This window comes from Pteropus vampyrus, unplaced genomic scaffold (assembly GCF_000151845.1).
Source record: "Pteropus vampyrus isolate Shadow unplaced genomic scaffold, Pvam_2.0 Scaffold209, whole genome shotgun sequence".
In the NCBI taxonomy this organism is placed as follows: domain Eukaryota; kingdom Metazoa; phylum Chordata; class Mammalia; order Chiroptera; family Pteropodidae; genus Pteropus; species Pteropus vampyrus.
In genome coordinates, this window is record NW_011888990.1 from 1,341,296 (window position 1) to 1,359,185 (window position 17,890).

The following is a 17,890-nucleotide window of genomic DNA, read 5'->3' on the forward strand; positions in this document are numbered from 1 at the left end:
ATACAATAGTTGCTCAATAGGTATTTGTCATTCGAATGAGTAAACGCAATAGAAGATCGTTAATCTAACTGAAAGGTGACATCCCGTCAAAGGAGCTGTTATGTTGCAGTGACAGATACTTGCTCAGCAACGCCAGGCTTCAGATTCTTGTATAACATAAAATGAAAAAAGAATTTTGACCTGAAATGCTTAATGAAGATGTCTGCACTAGATTTTAACAATCTACTAGGGTAAGAATAAGGAAAATGCAGGGGAGTAGAAGGAAGATTGGGGGACCATCGTCGCCTCGGCCACAGGATAGAACAGTAAAGGATTTGGCAGGAGACCCAATCAGTGGAAACGGAAGCTCTGAGGTACAGGCCCCCACTGTTTATATAGCATGGGACGGCGGTGGGGTTTGATCAGAGATATCTCTAAGCTTCGTGACGTCTAATATCTTGGAGGGAGACACAGACCCTGGCTCAGGACCTCCTGAGTGTGAGTCCCACGTTTGCTGTCAGTCAGCCACGTGACTGTGGGCAAGTCAGGGAGACTCTTCCGCTCAGTCTTGTCATTTGCAAAAGAAGACAAAAAATGGTACTTACCTCGTGCGACTGTCGTGAGGGTTACCTGAATTATATGTGAAAACCTCTCAGAGAGTTCTCACACGATAGTGCCACACGCACGAGTCAGTGGCAGCTGCTGCTGTGATTATCATCATTTTTGTTGTTTTCATGTTGTCGGCGTAAGAAAAGAAAATGGGACTTTGCTCCCTCAAGTAAGATCTTACAGTGGGAATTCGAGTTGGCTTCCTATGTATTTTTGAAGTCGAAACCTTCCTGTGATTCTTTATGCAGAAATATAACACATCGCCTATGCAATAAGGTATTAAAAAGGAAGTTTTATTTACTCTTCAAGATATTATGTTTTTACTCTTATAAAACATTTTTCCCCAGAAGAGTCAGCTAACCAATTTACTGGTTGACAAAGTCTTAAAATAAATGGATTTGTAAACACCATTCAAAAACTGAGATATCACAACAGCTGAAAAAAATTTACAGTTCAAATATGACAGTCTGAGCTGAGTTTGGTTTTGTCTGGTTCTCAGAGTGTGATAACCTTAGATAACGACTCCTTGATCCAGATTCAGGACTGGGATGGGAAGAAGATCTCCGTAAAGAGAACGGTGGTGGATGGGAAGATGGTGGTGGTGAGTGACCTGTCTCTCATCATTATTTTCACCCACTGTGACATCTGTATGTAAAACCACTCAAATAGCTTGTTCTAAGATGACAGAGGTGAATGGCATTTTTCTTCTCCTATCGCTTTATGAAAAGAGGGAGAAGCATCAGCAGATAAATGTATGACCATAAACATGATAAAATGTGCATGAGCCGAGGAACTTAAAAAACTAAAGAGAATCAAAAAAATTGTCTTGCCTACTCCTTTGACTTATGCATAAGGCGAAACAAGCACGTATTTGTGCAGTACAGATCTTAACAGAGATTGAGCGTTGCTACCCTCGGCCCTGTACCAGAATTAACTTCTCACTGTCTGCCAGAGCAATGCCAAACAAAAACATGGGAAGGGAATTTCAACGGGGGATGTAGAGCTGGTGAAACGTGGCGGTGGGATTAACTCCAGGTTGGTTTAATTCCAAACTCTGCACTTTGACGAACCCACCCTGCTTCGTCCCGGGTCACCGTTCCCAGTCTTACAGAGCGGAGGGAAGCTGTCAGCCTCTTCTCCTCCCCAGCCCCACCTCCACCACAGTGAACAAAATGGTTATTTTGGACGTAATATAAAATCATTCTAAGGGAATATGCAAGAATTATGTGGAGGTAAAAAAAAAAAATCTACCCTCATTTCTTAATGTGGGAATATTTTTTTTTCTTTCAACAATGAAGAGTACATGTCCTTATGGAAAAGAAGTGTAGGACTAAGAATAATTGATTTTATTCTGCTTATAATGACATTAACCGCTAAACAGATAGGTTTTACAGTTCATTGGGGGGAATGTTAGATTCAAGATCCAAAGGTGTGGATTGCCAGCTCTGCCACTCATTCTCTAGGTGGCTCTGGAAAAGTCTTTTATCCTCTCCAAGGTTTAGTTTCCTGTCCTTCAGAATGTAGAAAATGTTCGTGTGGTTTTTCTGAGAGAATTAAATACCATCTTGTATATAGCAGTGATCTGAAAACTATAAAATACTACATTGATGTTAGTTGTTATTATTCAAACAATGTAGAGTATGTAAAACAGCAAAAACGCTTCAGCGTAGGTATTTAAAATGTTTTAACAGGCTTTAAATTCTTACAAATAGGCTTTAAATTCTTACAAATTTTTGTATATATACAAATACGTGCATACGCACATTCCACCTATATACTATATTTATACCATCTATCCCATATATAATATATAATATACTCTATAACATATATGGAAAAATCAGCCAATAAATAGTTGCTATCTATAGTTGTCTCTACAGACCTCTTCTGGAGATTTTTAAGGAATGTATGTGTGGCTAGCACCTAGTTTACATTTTTCTGAATGCCACGTTAACCACCAATGCCGAAACATCTCATTCTTCTCTCGTCTTCCAGGAAAGTGTCGTGAACAGTGTCATCTGCAAGCGGACATATGAGAGAGTCGAAGCTAACTCAGCTTCCAACCCGTAAGCACCGCAAACTGTGACCCAGACTGCTGAGGCCGTTTAAATAAAACTCTCAGGTGAAGTATTCTGATTGCTCGTACGAGGGGCCCGGGCCTGCGTGACAGTGACCAGTCGTACTTGTCATCGACGGCTGTGAGGAAGCAGGATGACCTGTCTTCCTCAATGCAGGGCTGCCGCACTGTGTTCAGACAGGTGTTTCGAGCTGGTTTTTTTTCTCGTTAGGCATAGATGCGAATCCATTAAGTTTAACGTTGGCTGCACTACGTTGGGAAAATGGTACTGATTTTTTAATAAACCGGTTGGGGCGCGGTGCGCTTTAAGGTCACGCCCCGGCTGCGTGTGAAAGGATGACGAACGGGTTTGGAAGCGGAGCAAGAACGGACGGTCTGATACGACAGCGAACTGTCTGCGCAGAGAAGACATCGAGCAGTACCCCGCGGCGGCCGGCAAGGCGAATGTTCTGCGTTGTCAGCACCGAACCGCGAGCGGCTCGGGCAGCCGGGGGTTAGAAACCGGGTGGGCTGATCGCTTTATCTCGTAGGTGGGAAAGCAGCTCTGGATGGGCTCGGTGTCCACTCAGGATGAAGGAAGGCCTGGACCCAGAACCCAGGTGCGCTAGCAATGAACCCCGCAGCCATAACCCAGGGGACTGAGGTAGGGCAGGGACGCTTGCCTCTCCAGAAATCAAGATAAAAATTGTTAGAGTTTCTCTGGAGTCTTTCTATGTCATCATAAGCAGGATAAGTAAGTGTGTGGTTCAGACCAGTAACCCAAACCCGTAAAGCCTGAGAAACCTGCCCTACCGAGACTCATGCCCGACACCGATGAGAGAGATTGCTCCGGGGGGCCGGAGGGACAGGAGGCAGAAGCAGCCGGGTCGTGACTAACCCATCGCCTACAGAGAGGTGAGAAGTGAGAGGTTCGTCAAGCGCTTCTCGCTCAAGGCACTAAGCCAAAGAAATCGATAAAACCTGAGACCAGAGTAGAAGGACGAGGGGACATACAAGGTCTGGTCAGTTTTAGCTTCGCATGTAGAGATGAGAATCATGCTTAGGGATCGGCTGGGAATACTATTTTCTGCTGTAAATTTGGGATATTGTTATGATGACAGTGTAGAGATGTCACAGAAATGTGCCAAAAGCATGAGGCTGGGGATCAGGCTCTGGGAATTGCAAAATAGCCTTTCTCGTTTAAGAGACTAGAGGACCTTGAAGAGCAAGGTGACAAGGTCTGGCTGTGGTCGCCCCAGTTCTGACTGGCCACCGGCGTGCTGTGTGGGCCACATGGAATCCTGTAAACAAAACCAAAGGAGAAGGCAAATCACTGTTCTGGACCTCCTTGGACCGAAGTGTCGATGAGCTATGACATCGAATTAAACACATATCCTGAATCTCAGCCCAGCGCCACATGCAAATGCGACTCTCGCTGGCAGAGACTCATTTAAGTCTTTAGGCAAAGAATTGTACCTTCCTTGTTTCGGAAGATGAGCACTTCTTTGCCTATCCTGCAAACGGTATGGACTTCGTTTTGGTTACCAACGGTTTTCTGACATTTTGGTTTTTGAACTTTTTTTTTTTCCCCCCAAACATTTTTGTGTGGAAAGTCCCAAGCCCCCACGTGTGATGTCATCTGCCTTTCCCACGTTCAGGGAAGGCCCGAGAGGACATCTTTCATTCGTTTCCTGACGGCTGTTGGCCACCTCTGTCGGAGACTCCGTGGGGATGGGACCCAGGCTCGGGGAAGGAGGCTGCTGGTGCCTCTGACGTGGGGACATGAGTCCGGACCTCAGAGGGACGGAAAGCCGTGAACTGAAATCAACCACGGCTCCTGGAAACCACTGCTGCCAGCAGCCTGAAGAAACCTTTGCAGTCATGTTACCGAAAATATGACATCTGAGCGAGGGACCCAGCCAGGCGTCAAGTGGGCCAGTAGGGAAACTGTCACAATCTCCCGGGCCTGTGATGATGGCGACTTGCAGTGGGGACGGCGACGAGCGGCAGGCTTGGGGATATATTTCTGTTAGAGTTAACGGAATCTACTGATGGGTCGAATTTGAAAAAAGGGAGAGGTAAGGGCGATTTCAGACATTGAAGTCTTAGATATGAGGAAGATGCATGTCATTAGATGACATCACATCTACGCCATGCCGAAACGATCGTCCCGATTTTATAAGGTCACTGAAAAGCTAAACGAAGCGATAACAGAACCAACTAAACTGATTCCCCAAAGTGGCTCATTTATTTATTTAGGAAACATTCGAGACTTCCTCTTCTGGCCAAGATTTGCCCCCCTTACCTGAAACAACCGGAAAACAGACAGATTATGTGAAACGATGATTTTCAAGACACGAGACTTCGCAGAAATAGCACAAGGACCTCTGGGAGAAGGGGGCAGATGAGGCGAGCGCACTCATCGCCCAGTTCCTCTGTGCACCCCGCGGGCACCCACACCAGCTCGGCATGGCGCCCTCTCTTTTCTCTGGAGCGGGAGACTTCTCCTCCCAGCTTTTAAATTCTAAAACCCCATCTCTTTCCTTTGCTTCTGCAGCCACAGGGGGAGTAGCGGGCTCCTGCTGTTCCTACCCCTGTGTTACCTCTGCATAACTTTTTAAGTTCTCTAATCCCAGCTTCAGCAATGCCTCATGTTAAAATCTCTCTTCTACTTGTTCCGACTGGTAGCGAACGCCTACTCTGTGTCAGTGGACTAGGTCATTTATACTTGAACCTTAGAAAAGTTAAGTAATTTCTCCCAGGGTTACGACATTTTCAAGACTTAGCCCTCAATACCAAGTAACAGGGTAGGTGGATAAAGGGCTTTGAGAGAAGAGTCAGGCTTTCGGCATTGCTCCTGGGATTATGGCTAAACCCAGAATTATTTCTAATTACGGGCTATATTTTACTGTAAAAGATATTGCAAGTTACAGAAGGCTAAATGGATAGGAAAACAATTTGATCTCAAGAATTCTATAAATATTCTTTCAATGTCTGTAATGAAGAATTGGCACTTTCTGTGTGCAGTAGGAAGGGTCACTTAAACAGTGCCATTTCTTTCTATCGATATCTGATCAATTTTCTTTATCATATATATCTGTTTTAATCTTTCCATCCTTCTGCCCACTCGATCTTTTAGATTTGTGTTCTTTACTTAAAGAGGCTTACGAGATCATCCAGGGTGTTGACTTTCTCGCCTTTTCTTCCTACTACTTACCTCTACTTAAGTGTATGAGCAAACCTTCTCGAAAGACATTGCATCACTGCTTCATTTCTACGATGTCTACCATTTATTTACAGAAGAGTTTATCTGAAAGACTCTGATACGTTTAGTGCTAAATTTTGCATTTCTCTGTCTCGTTTTGTTTTTGTTTTTGTTTTTCCTAGAAGTTTATTGTCTGGGATTTTTCCCGGTTCAAATCTTATTCCGAGTTCAAATCTGTTAGAGACTGAGCTTGAAGTCTGTGCTTGGCAGACTTCTCAGAGAATCTGTTTCGCCACGATCGCACCTGCATGTTAAGGTAATTGATTCTAAGATTGTTTTGAACTGGTAGTTTACGTAGTGTGGGTCAGCATCATTGTCACCGACAAGGACAGGTGGAAGTCACGATGCAGACCTAACAAAGGTGGTCGCCACAAAGCCACGGCTTCTACTCAGGCCAAATCGGCGCCAGAACTCCAAAGGCTTTGGGAGTTCAGGGCAAACAGGAGAGTGAGCTCAGGTGGGAGCGGCTGGGAACCACTTCACAGTGGGACGGGTTGTTAAGTGAGATGAGGGCCCGGAGAAGGGAATTTGGGGGAAGCAGGAATGAATCATGAGTAATGATCAAAGAGGAAAATAAATACCAGAACGGCAAGTTTTCTAACCATGAGGCAGGAAGAGATTATCTAACCCAGCCTCCTGGCTCCAAGCTCTTATTCATTTTGCAGATGACGCGATTGTATTTGGAGAATTTAAATGGAGTGACTGAGTCCTTAGTCCAATGATTGTTTTCAAACTTTCAGAAGAGATGTTTTAGACATGTAGGTTTCTGGGCTTAAATCCTCGGGATTCTGACTCAGCAGCAAAGGTGGGGTCTGGGCGCTCCGTTTTTCTGCAAGGCACTCTGATGCTCCCCAGATTCGTGAATCTCATTCGGGAGATGGTGTTCTGATATAACAAGGAATCGGGTAACATCCTGTACCACGTTCTTATCTTAAGACTAATCCTGATGTTTTTCTCGGCTCTGGGTAGATGGACGAATATTTGGTGTATCCCATCACTAATAATCCTTACCCATTCTCCCAGTTTTCGAAAATTCTTTCACAAGCAGAAAGAGGCCTGTCATCACTGTCCAGGATCCACACATATCCGGGCCCCGGCTCTTCAGCACGACTCAGAATGATGCCCCACGGGAAGGTCGGAGAGAGCAGGGTACTGGTCCAAAGCCCGGGGTCTGAGCCTTGGCTTGGCACCGACGGTCTTCGGGTGCTAGTAACCAAGTATTGTAACCCACATTCCAGAGGATCATAATGGGGCCGTTAAGACTTCTGATTATTTACGAGATTATGGAAAGGACAGACGGGACAGTGTGGAAATTCTCTAAAACGATGAAGACCAACACAAAATTTAAAAAAGTAATTAGAACGAGGATTCAATTCATCTTATCGTCGTTAATAGCAAAGACGACACAAGGATTCAATTCATCTTATCGTCGTTAATAGCAAAGACGACACAGCACGATACGTAAACCATGGCAGCGCTCGCAGGAAAGTAGGGTCCCCAGTCCTGCTCCCAAGAAGGCAGAAGTCCCACAGGTGAGCGACCAGTCACCTCCTCATTCCCAGCGTTGATCGGAGAGAGGGGCCACCAAAAACAGTGCCCTGAGGGTTCCCCTCCTTTCAGGCCGAACCATGGAATCACTAATGGGGGGCTCGAAAGGAATTATGACTGTCTTATCCCTTTCACCCCCTCTTTTTTCTCCTCCCCCATAAGCGGACCAGCCTTGGAGACTGTGTGTCTTCTTCTTCGGGGTCCCGCACTTTGGAGAAGCTCTTAAAAGGCCACGGTGGGGGCCTGGGGCAGGAAACGTGGGTCGCCGGTGTGCCCCGTTCGGGCTCCGGCTCTTTTGGAAAGGGAAAGGGTCTTCTGGAAGTTTCTACATGTCGCCACTCATCTCATCAGGACCAAAGCCCCGGTGAGGACGGAAGCTTGGCCGTACTCGATGCGTGAACTCCGGATCCAGGTGGAGTGACAGGCCGCTATGTTGAAAGCTGGATGCCACGTGGGGAAGGAGTCCTAGCTCAAACAAGTTTACAAACGACGCAGGTCGGGAAGTGATTAGCGTAGTGGTGTTTCCGAGAAGGAGGTCTGCCGTCAGCCATGCAGGAGCAGGAGATAAAAGGACACGTATGTTTGAAAGAAGCAAATGGCAGCAAAGAGACTGGCTCAGGAAAAACCCCAGGAGCACGGGTCGGGAAACCCTCTCCGTGTGACCCTCGTCAAATGGCTTGAACGTCTGTTGCCCCCTGGATCCCTGGGCGAAGCTACTCGGTCTTCATTTTTCTTTAATTAGCGTCGATCGTAGCAGCCTTCTAGCTGAATGCCTAGTCCCGACTGCCAGTCACTCCCTAACTAAGCCACACGGCAGCTGGAGTTACCTCCTTGAAACTCGAATCTGATTTTGCAACTCACTCCCCTGCTGGAAAGACCTGATGACTTTCCCATCGCTCGCAATAGCCTTCGTGCGACCGACAGCGTGAGATCCACCCTCTCGACGGCCCGTCCCCACACCCAGACACCTCATGCACTTACCTCCACCCTCCCACACACTTTTGGCACCAAAACGTGATTTTTTTAAATCGTCGCACGTATAAGCCTGATCACGCTCCCTGGAAAGCCTGCTCCCTCCTCCTGCTGTGTGACAAACTTATATTATCCTGCGAAACTCAGCTCGAGGGATGCCTGAGCAGATCTCTCTCGACTCTGAGGACGGACTGGTCCTTCCCTAATAATCATGGACGAAATACTTCTAGATTACAGCGGGATTGCTCTCTTGAAGACTTTTTTGGAATTTCCAGGCAGAATGGGTGGGCGGCCCCGTTGCTGGCAAATCTGCGCTTCAAAACGAAGTCTCCACGTGGTCCCCCAGCTGTGGAAAGGATAATCCACTATTGTCTCTACGTGTATGTTCAAACAATAGGAATCAGGAGGAGCCTCACGCTCGACCCGAAGCAAAATCTTACACTCGTTTCCACCTGCCAGTTCTTAATGCCCTCCTGCTGGAAGCCTGCCAGCTTGTTCCCCCACGGTAAAGGAAGGCGAAAACTCTGGGTCACAGAAACTCTGTCTGCCGCAGAGCCAGGAATCCATTCTTTCATCTTTTGAACACGTGTGATTATTCATTATTATTTCATCACCCGAAGTTCGTACCGCATCTCAATGCTCCTCCCATCCCAAGCAGGGCCATTATTGGATTAGAGCCTGCTCAGGCCCGAACTACCCCACACAGCCTGGGGACGAGCAGGTGGGGCCGTGATGATCCCGGCTTTGCGGACTGGAAGCACGGGCACTGAGTGGTTGAAAGGGGTCCCCCCAAGTCTCAGGCAAATGAGAGAGGAGCTGGTCAAGGATTAGAGCGAAGGCAGTTCTTTGTCCCCCTGGCGGGGGAGCGGGGGGTGGTTCTGGCACATGCGCACCTTGTAATTGTAAGGAAGGCGGGCTGCGGCCTGTAGCTGGTCCCTCTCATCTCTATTAACGGTGAATTGGGAGAGAGACCTCCCCCTTCCCCCCCTCTTTCCTCTTAGCCTCTCGCTTCCCAAACCCTTTCTATGGCAGTTCAAGTCAATCAAATGGCAACTCACCGCCCCCCCCCGCCGCCCCCCACCGTGCATTACACCAGGACGAGTTTGTGACGGTTTGGTCCATTCCAGAAGAAGAAGGGGAATTTACCAGGAGGGTGATGTAGACAGTGGTCCCACATCCGCTCAGCGCCCCACTCGGGGATGGCCCTCGCTGTGTCCAGACTGCTCTTCAGACCTCTGGAGGGGTGGGGCCTCCAAGGCTATTTTTAAGACGTTTCCCAAGCCAGTTAGATGATGAGCTGAATTAAAGAACCACTTGTCTAGTGATCTCCACAGGAGTTCTCAAAGCCAATGTGGTCCCTCCCACCCCCACCCCCAGGGAGGGTGTAAAAAGTGCAGATTTGATGTGCACCGCCGGGGCGGGCGATTGCTGGTGGGGTCTGCAAGCTGGCGTTTCTAATCGGCCTGCAAGGTGCTTCCAAAACATGGTCAGTGTCGCTCGCTTTAAGAAACACCGCTCCAGTCGGGGCTGAGCAAAACGCGAGTGGAAGGGGCAGAGAAGGCGACCCATGTTAGAGGCTGAGCAGTGGCTTCTCCGGGGACACTTACGAAGGTCTTCCAAATGCCACGTTACCCTGTGACTAGACAGCGCCAGTGCCAGTGCCAGTGCCAGTGTGTGTGTGTGTGTGTGAGAGAGAGAGAGAGAGAGAGAGAGAGAGAGAGAGAGAGAGAGAGAGAGAGATACAGGCCTGGGTGTCTCCCCCAAGGCAAAGCACGAACCCCAGTCAGAAAGCACAGAGCCAGCCAGACGCCCGGCCCGCCCTCCCGATCTAGCCCGACGGCGCCTCCCCAGCCTTCCTGCCCGCGGGGTCTCCCTGGCTTGCTGGTCGGCCTTTTCCCGATATATTCCAGCTCCAACTTCTACCGTTCTGCCAGGGTAATTTTTATAAAAGGTGGGTTGTGTTTCTCCGCGGCTTAACGATCTTCCAGTCTCCCTCCACAGCTTCAAAGTCCCCTCAGTAACGTGCCCCACCCCCAGCCTCCGCGGAGGGGCCGGTGCTGCGGGCCAGGCCGCCCTTGGTGCATCTCCAGCTTCGCCCCCGGCCTGACACGCCTGGCATGAAGACGCGCCTCGGCCCGCGCCATCCTCTGCGTGGCCGCTTGCCAGGCTCCTCCGCTTTCGACCTCGAGCTAAAAGCTGCTCATCCTGTCGAGGCTTCTGTGACCTCTCCAAGCAGAATCACTAAGCCCTCTGACTCCTGGATGTACCTTTCCCGTAACACCTACGACTCCATGTTACATTTATTTGTTTTAAAGTCTAGTCTTCCCCAGAGACTGTAGCCAGATTTTAATGCTTTTTATCTTTAATATTAAGAAATGTAAACGTTACAGTAGTAGCTATTATAAATTAGCAAATTACTATTGCAAGGTTCTGTGCTTTATGCTTTACATGAATTAGCTCAATCCTTTTAACATCTCAAGAAATAGGTACTTTCCGTAAAAACGGCGAGCTGGGGTACAACACAGGCTGTCTAATTTGACAGTGGGCACTTTGCATTCAGTAGGCAGTAAATATGTATCGAACGAATAAATCATTGATGTGTCGATATAAATGAATATATGTGCCAGCTTCTCAGAAAGGTCGCTAATTCCTCGGTTACGGCCGTTGCCAGTGGTCTGCAAAGCGTTTTCTGGGCAGCGTTTCTATGTATAAAGAGAGAGGAAAAAAAGTGCTAGAGGCGGTTTTTATCCTCTAAAAATTGCTTCTTTAACAGTGAGCCCCAAAAGCAAAGCTAGAAGATAGACATAAAAATTAAACACATATGCGAAGAAATTCAAAGACAAAATGACCTTAAAAGCCCAGCTGGGGAGAGGGGACTGTGCCTGGTCACTATACCCTGTTGAGGTCCCGGTGGCTCATTACACTCCTCCTGGTGGCTGAGGCCACTTCGTCCTTTGTGGAGTCTCAGCTTTGCTGTCCCCAAGGAGCACAAGCCCCGTCTGGGTTCTCCCTTGGGGACGGCACCCACACCCCCCAGTCTCACATCAGCAGTGCTCCTGTTCTGGTAACGGGGTTCGCTCCTTGTTTCTGGGCCCCAGTGCCTGCTTTGTGGGCTCGTCCCAGTGCGGGAACCGTGGCTTGAACCCCAGTGGCTCGGCCTTGTCGTTGTCAATCAAGCATCCCCTCATTGGAACCTGGCAGGGCCCGCCCGCCCGTTTGTATCTCCGAATGTGCTTGTCTGCTGCAATGAGAACCCCACGGATCAGCTTTGTTTAGAGATGTCACTTGCTGAATTGATGACAGGCCAGCCCCGGGGGCCAGGACCTAGCTAGTTTTCCAGGGCTAGGCAGGGAAGTGGAATAGGGACTGGGTGGGGACCCTAGTCCCTGCCTTCTTAAGGTCTTCGATGGTGACACCCGTGTCTACAGTCATTCTAGAGCTGTAATGTCATTCGTCATTTACTGTCTCGGCTGCTGTGGAGGCTGGGGCAGAGGGGACAGCTGAGAACCCCAGGGAACTCACCCACCAGGAGCTCTAAGGAGGTGCTCGAGTGCCCAGCACCAGTGGCGACCAGCATGACCACTAACTCGGGGTGTGTTGGACCACACCTCAGGGAAAATGGCAAACCACCGAGAAAATGAAATCTCGGCGTGGAAGAGACACGCACATAAACGGAGTCGACCTTGTTTTGCAGCTCGTTGAGTTTTTATCTGTGCGAGTTTGGATCAGCCGTATAACATATTAAGGACCTATCTCCTCATCCATAAAATAAACACAATTCATTAGGCGTCGGTGACAGCCACATGATTCTACGATTTTTCTAATTTTCTTAGTGTTATAATAAAATCTTGGTGATTGAAGGAAACGGGATGACGATTCGGAACGGCACATTTTTTAAGAACGATGTATCTATTCCATGGAGGATAAACAAATACTTGTGATAAAATTAACTTCAAAGCATGAAAAAGTAGAGCTTCTATACTACATGTAAAGTTGTCATATGCCTTCATCTATACGCTTATATATATGTATATATATTTTTTTTTCATTTTCATTCCCAAATCATGTTGTCAGGCAAATTTTCAACAGTTAACGGGGACAATATAGTTTAAAGAAGATGTGTTCACTAAAGTTTTATGTTCCAGATATTTCTGCAGCCGTGAGACAGTTGGGCTGCCCTCTGAACCACTATTCTGTGATTTTTGAGATGAGTGTTATTTTTTTGAGTAAAGACAATGCATGTATCAGAAAAAAAAACACATGGAAGTAGGAAGTAAGACTGTTCGCTGACTTGGTTTAAAATAGTTGATCTTCTCTGGTCCCGAGGTATTCAGCAGTGTGTCAAAGGACGGGAGGGCAAAAGCCACCTAGAAAGGAATGAGAACAATGGCTCGGGGTGAGATTTGGGAATAAGCAAATTCGACATTTGCTAGGGGAAAGGGCAAGAGCTGGAGCAGCTGCTTCCAAGTTTTAGGGTGATCGCGAATCAGAACCCCAGAGAAACTATGGTAAAGGCTTGCTTGGGCGTAGTCCTGCTGGCTACTGTTGTTAAGGATGCTGACTCCTTCCTTCGGCTAACCCCAGAAAGAGAAAAAAAAAATTTTTATATAAAACCCAGACATGTTATGGCAAAGCTAAAGGAAAAAAAAAAAAAGTATTTCACATTAGATGTTTTGCCTAAGCCAGAAACTCTTTTCTTGGAGTGTTTGCGAAATAACTAGAAAAATTCTAGAGAACGTAAGTATATTCCAGGGAATAACTTACAGCAGCGACACATATGTTAAAACTATTAACTTCAGTGACTGTTTGAAAAAACACAGGCTTTCAAGCATAAGTGAATTTAAAACCTTCACAGAGTTTTTTTAACCAAAACATTCAATGATTTCTCCCGGTGGGGGTGGGGGGGATGGAGAAAATAAAGGAAATCCTTGGGAAAAAAGTCAAAAAGTCAACTCATGGCAAAGTAATTCATGATTCTGCACACACACATCCTGGTTAATCTGCTCAGAAACCATCAAGGGGTTGACTTGATTTGTAGTGGATGAAACTTGCTACCTGGAGTGTTTTATTTACCAGTATCTGGTTCTAGAGTGATTTTTCATGGAGGAGCTCGGAGGCGTGCCTGGCCTTAGTATTTGCGGATGTGCCTCTGACGAGTGAGTGGTGTCTGTGCAGGCCACCAGTCATCGGTGTAGACCCTTTGCTAGGTACAATAGCCATGAGGAGGTGGCTTCGCACAGCCGTGGGGAGTCGTGAAAAGGGCAAATGGTGCCCCCCGAGGCGTGGAAGTCACCCAGTTTCCTTCCTCTGACATGACGCTTCGTGTGAGATTTTCCTCTAGGTCTCTCTCCCCATCAAAGAAACCCCTACGCTATTTAAATGCACCTTTATTTATTATCACAAACTTATTGCAGATGTGCACTTAATTCGATTATTCTACCTAGCTCTCTGACTGATAAACCCATTTATGCGACACAGTGGAAGGCATGCTTTAATAGTCATACACTAAAGAGAATGCGCAATTTCTATGGTCTCAAGATTCTAATTCTAGGAGAATTTCTATGGTCTCAAGATTCTAATTCTAGGAGAATTAGAATCACCATATGTCTTTTTATCTCAGAAAATTACAATATTTCAAACCTGAGTCCTCTACTTACAAATAAAGAAAATCATCTCCACAGAGAACTCGATAAGTGCAAATTCTCAACTTACTCCTACCCAGAAGGCTCAGATGGACAACCAGACTTTGTAAGGTTTTGACTGGTCTTGAGAGAGAAGTTATGACTAAATTATAGTCACTGTAATTTTCCTGCCTCATTATTAGGAAAGCAGGTGAAAATATGCGATTTAAGGATGTAAACTCCTCCTCTCTCTGACTAGAATTTGAAAAAGCCCAATCATCTCCCCCAAGCTTTCTCAAGAGAAGTTGCTTCAAACACTGCTTTTTGTTTTGTGGGTTTTTTTTTCAGCAGCAGATCATGACACTCATTCTGTACATAATGTTACCTGTTTCTCCATTCGAGTCACTTGTCCTCCCTAAGCTGGGCCTTCGATGACCTTGATTACAGGGCCAGATGCTCAGTCCACCACCAAACATCTGTGGAGTGACTATCAACCACTACGAATCCATCGACATAAAAAAATGACCATAGCACATTGCTAAGTAGGGAGGAAAGGTATGGAAGAGCACGTAGGTACAAAGTCTTGACATATTACCTAATGTCTTTTATAAAAATGTACTTTCATCTTCCATGCGTTCATGTAGTCATAGGTAAAAGGCTAAAACACTGAGAGGGTGTTCATTGAATCATTACAAGTAGTGATCTGGAAAATGGACAATTACTTTCTCTTCTGTGTCTATATGATTTGAATTTCTGCAGCAAGCATCTGTTAATTTTTTAAAAAACATTGTAAAAATATTCCCATTTGGGAAGGAAAATTTCCCACAGTGAGAGGAGAAAAGATTAACATGGTATTGTCTCTTTAGAAAAAAAAAAAGGTCTTGCTCTGAATCGAGCATATCAAGAAAACTCATTTTGAATTTCGTGAATTTCTATGGTCTCAAGATGAAACTTTCACTTCGGACTCATTGCTGGAGAAAGTTCAACCTTCCGAGAGTTCAATACCAAAGATGACTGAAAGCAAGACTATTCTACGTTAGAGACAATGTTTGAACTCTCCCCAGCCCGAGACTCACATCCCCAAGCATGTGGCTTATCTTCTGGGAGTGTATTTTATTATTATTATTATTATTATTATTACTATTATTATTATTATTACTATTACTACTACTATTACCAGCTGCCACATGTTGGATTTGGTATGAGCTAAGTGACAACGCAAAATATTCAACATTCAAGGGTGCTAATGTGAAAGCTGAGTGTCATAGACATTAATTAGCTTGCGAAAGGTCACAAGCTAACCTTCGCTCCAGGGAAACAGAGGTTTCCACTATTTACGCCGTTTATAAGACCACCATGAAACTGTCACGAGTCTGCTGGTGTGTGCTGAGTCAAAATTTAAAAATAATAAAACAGTAAGGAATTATAGTACCTTCCTAACATAAAATCATTGTCGAGAGTCTTGTAGCAGGGCTAGTAAGGCCTAGATTCGGAGAATTTGGCAAGCCACTCAGTGCAGGAATGTACGTTTCACCCAGTGAGAGAGGATTTTCGTCAAGAGGGAAGTTGACACCCAGATGGCAAATAGAGTTCACAGATGTCTGACATTTGTGCTTTTTACTGGATCAGGGTTCACTGGGGTGAAGTCCCACGGCCCAAGCGGCTTCTGGGGGACATGCTCACCATTCCCTTGAAGTCAGAGTGGCTCCCGGACGCACTGCCCTCATGCTGCCTCATGGGCCCGGGCCGCAGTCGGCACCCTCTGTGGCATGTGCTCTCACCTGGGTCTTCACGACAGCACGTGGCTGTTTTGTCTGCAACCTCAGGGCCCACATGCCCACCCTGAGCGGCCGTCCGTCTCGCTGCTCCCTCCCTCTCTCCCTCCCTCCCTCTCTCCCTCCCTCCTTTAATTTTCGTTTTCTATTCCTCCTTCTCTCTTCCTCTCTCTCTTCAACCTCGTGTCCTAAGTGCCCCCTGCCTGTTCTTGTCTCTCTGCCAGAGCAGCCTGAGCCTACTTGACATTTGTGACCACATGGCCGAATAGCTCCTTTGCAACTAGCTCTATTTTGTAGTTCAAATCACACGGCGTGTGCGATCCTAACAAGCAAATACAATCTAAGTGGGCTGAGATCGGTAAAGATGAGGTGATGAACAGAAGCGTGGACGGGGCGGGCGAGCTCGCTCCTTGTGGAGAGTTCTCGCAGCCCCGGCAGCAGCTTACGAAGCACCAGAGCTCCTGGGGCCAGGCGGGGTACCCGTCCCAGGGCGCACCCCACACTCAAGGGATTTCCGTCGACCCTGTCACAAGCAATTCTGGGAATCAGGATCTTTTCCAAAATGCAAATGCTTCCAGTAAAATTATGACGTTATCCGTCCCTCATACCTTGGTCCCAATCAGTCGGGTTGACTTCTCCCTACTTCAGCTACGAACCCCACAGAGCGAGCGTGTGGCACAGAAGGCTTCGTGTGGGCTACGTGGGCAGGAGTGACACACACTGCCACCAGAGACCTCGGAGCCAGGTGTGAGGGGGGGGATGGCTTCACACACAAGGAGAACAAACTTGACCTGCGTGTGCGCGTGCGTGTGCATGTGCGTGCGTGCGTGTGTGTTTCTCTCTGTCTCCCTGGACATTCTCTGGCTGATGCCTTCTGCTATCACGCTGGTTCATCTGTCCATTCCTTTCCGTTTTTTTTTTTTTTCCTAGTTTATTCTTTTTACTTTTGCTGCAGTCGGTTCTTCATGACGACGCTTCTTTTATTGTCTAATGGCAAAGGACAGCACGCGCTCCATCCAGAAAGTACTTTGCCAGCTCCTCGGTGGGTCCCCACGTGCTCACCCTCCGCCGTGGGCGAAGCATCCTCCTACGGGTAAGAGGGCAAGTGAAGAAGTTACACAACACGCTGCAAACCACAACACAAGTCTGTAATTAGCCACTGCCTTTTGAACGGATGCGGTGCCTACTGGCTTACTCACCCTTTCCAAAACCTCACCGTTTTGAGGTCAGACTCGATGATCAGTCACCACGAGCGCGTGTTTGATGAATGGTACACAGACGAACACAAGGGTTCTCTGCCTTCGCTTCTGAAAACTGGGATAAGGGGTGGAAAATGATTCTCAGATTCGACGTTCCCAGTAGTCTATGGGGGGAAGAACACATAAAATGTGCCTCCACTCCCCGCCAGCATTTCAGCTGAAAACTCCAACAAACCCCGAAACGTTGGAGACACATCTAATGCATTGACATCGGGACTTTGCTTCGATGAGAGGACACCCTGGGCCAAAACCTCAACTTAACCCACGACACACAAGCTGAGAAAACACTGCCTCGCGTCACGGCTTTGTCCTCGTTATCCAGAGATTGAGTCTGTTTTCCCTTCAACTTAAAAATCATTAGAAAAACACTCCCATTTCCTCCAAGAAAAATAAGCACAGGCAAAGGGCAGGAGCCGCATTCCACAGGCTCCGTCCCCAGTAAGGCGAAGTGCAATGTGCCTCTCCCCTGTCAGCACTGAGGGTTTGGGGCTCTGGCCCCCACTCTCCACACTGCCGAAGCTAAGTGAGATGCTGGCCACCGAAGACCCGCGTCCCCACAGCTCTGGGGGAAGAGGCCGGCCCCGCGTGTGCATTTTAATGCTGGGTTTGAATATTGGTGAACAACAGCCCCTGGCCATCTCTTGGCGCCGGCCTTGTCAGAGAATTTGCATCTGCTTAACTCTCCGCTTTATAATCCACCCTTCCTCGCACCCCTCTGCCAGTCAAAGAAGGATTTACCCTCAGGCTATTGGTTGAAAACTCATGCACAAGCATCAAGCATGCTTATGTACCTCAAACCCATACTT

General features: G+C 47.2%; 1 protein-coding gene across 1 annotated transcript in view; it reads left to right on the forward strand.

Moving 5' to 3' along the window:
- Positions 1-17,890, forward strand: part of LOC105300356 (fatty acid-binding protein 12-like) — a 29,421-nt gene that overhangs the window by 2,989 nt on the left and 8,542 nt on the right. The gene's annotated exons all lie outside the window — the stretch shown is intronic.